This window comes from Octodon degus, unplaced genomic scaffold, assembly GCF_000260255.1.
Source record: "Octodon degus isolate 3935 unplaced genomic scaffold, OctDeg1.0 scaffold00157, whole genome shotgun sequence".
Taxonomy (NCBI): domain Eukaryota; kingdom Metazoa; phylum Chordata; class Mammalia; order Rodentia; family Octodontidae; genus Octodon; species Octodon degus.
Window position 1 is genome coordinate 6,661,781 of NW_004524733.1, and position 2,213 is coordinate 6,663,993.

Here is a 2,213-nt window from a genome sequence, read left to right on the forward strand (position 1 = left end):
GATAGATATATAGTTGCATTCTCTTAATGAATAGAATGATTTGTTCTAATGGTGTTTGTAAATAGGATCACAAGTCCGCATCTTGTACAGCAATTAACCTCTAAGAAGAATATATGCAGTGTAATATTTGTTGAAACTGTACTTCCGATTTGATTTCAAACTGTCTCATTGCTATCTGTTTATCAATAAAACTTTGAAAAAAACCATAATGAAAATGGAAATAAAGATCACAACAAATATTTTTTGGAATCATCCTGAATCCTTCCCTTCTGCTCCATGCATAGAAAAATTATCTTTTACAAAACTAGTCCCTGTTGCCAAAAAAGGTTAATGACTATTGGATTAGAAGATAAGGAAATGATTGGCAGAAGTAGGGTTTGATTAGCTGTGTGGAAAAAATGGCTGCTGCCAGTTTGGCTCTGTTCTGTAGAAGAGTCTCAGCTGTCCTGAAGGCTTCTGGGTCATTAAAATCTCCTAAGGCCCCCACTAGCACAGGGTTTTCTCTTAGTTTGTTATCTAAGATCGCATCAGATGGCACATCCTTTCAGCAATGTAGATTACTTCATACTACCTTGTCAAGAAGAGACTGGAGGAATTTTTTGATGGCCCAAATAATTGGGGGTAAGAAAAAGTGAAATCCAGAGCTACACGGACCTGTCAGCAATTAAGGAACAAAAGTAATGAAGATTTACATAAACTTTGGTATGTCTTACTAAAAGAAAGAAACATGCTTCTAACTCTAGAACAGGAGGCCAAGTGGCAGGTATTATCAATGCCAAGTCCAGAACGGTTAGAAAAGGTAGTTGAGTCCATGAATACGTTAGATAAAGTTGTCCAGGAAAGAGAAGATGCTTTAAGTCTTCTCCAGAAAAAGGTCAAGAAAAAGCTAGACCTGGTGCTTGGAGAAGAGACATCTTTAGAAAAAATCTTTTTTGCACAAGTTCAAGCAATGGCCTTTACCTTGGTACCTAAATAAAAGATAAAACAGGAAATGATTCTTTGCAGTGCCTTATGTGGACCATTTTGTCAGATTGAGAACTGAGAAATGGGCCTGCATTGAAGCAAGAAAGAGGTATCTGGAGAAAAAGAAACAAAATTCTGCAAGAAAAGTTTCCACACCTTGCTGACACCCAGAAGCCTAAACTTGGATTAAGAAAAAAAAGTCTAAAATAAGTTTTTGGTTGCATAGCAGTCTCTGTACAAAAATATTAAGTGGTTTATAAAAAATTGTTATCTCTGACATTCCCAGTCAGGCAGAAGACCCAATACTATTATGGAGTACTGGACTAGTTTGGAATATTTTGCTGAGTTCACACACCTATAATATTTAAATGACGGAACTAAACAAAAAAAAAGAGGATACAGATGAATGACCACTTTGTATCCTTGTATTCAAAATGGTAAGGATAGATATATAGCTACATTCTCTTAGTTCAATGAATAGCGGGATTTGTTCTAATAGTGTTCATAAATAGGATATCATGTCTGCATCTTGTACAGCAAATAACCACTAGGAAGACAGTATGCGATGTGTTTATTATTGAAACTGTCCTGCTAATTTGATTTGAAAAAAAAATGTTATCAAAAAAAAAGTAGAAGATAAGGAATCGGGTGGGCTAACTAGCTCAACAGATTAAAGCACCTGCAAGCAGGTGCAGGGGCTTCCATCCCCAGGCCTGACCTGCTGGCCCTGCCCCTGAGGCACGCTGAGATGGCAATTAAGACTGGGCGTGGTGGCGCGTGCCTGTAATCCCAGCTTTTGGGAGGCTGTAAGCAGGAGGATCACTATGAGTCTGATCTAGTAGTAGATGGTGAACACCCTGTAGACCCATCCCTAAAATACAAAACAAAAAAAGATAAGGAATCATTCTAGGCAGGCAGAAGAGTGTGTACAAAGGTATGAATGCATGATGGAGAGTTTCGCTTGGCAATATTTGGACAAAGAGGATAAGGGAAGGGTGACAGGAGATAATCCAGGAAGAATCGGTGTAAAAAACTTTGTAAGGCATGTGCCATAGGTTGGTCCCTACATGTAAGCAGTGAAAAGCTATAGTGAGTCTTTAAGCATGACTAGTGTGATTTGATTTGCATTAACAAAAACTCATTCTAGCACCAAAGTAGAAGACATATTAAAGACTAGGCCAATAGGCAGAAAGACAAGCTAAGAAGTTATTTGAATGGTTAGAAACAAGATAGTGCAAAGCCAGGACTAA

The 2,213-nt window shown here is 37.9% G+C and overlaps 1 pseudogene; it reads left to right on the forward strand.

The window, feature by feature from the left end:
- Nucleotides 1-398: 398 nt before the first annotated feature.
- LOC101561869 lies at nt 399-1,173 on the forward strand (annotated as a pseudogene).
- The last annotated feature ends 1,040 nt before the right edge of the window (nt 1,174-2,213 follow it).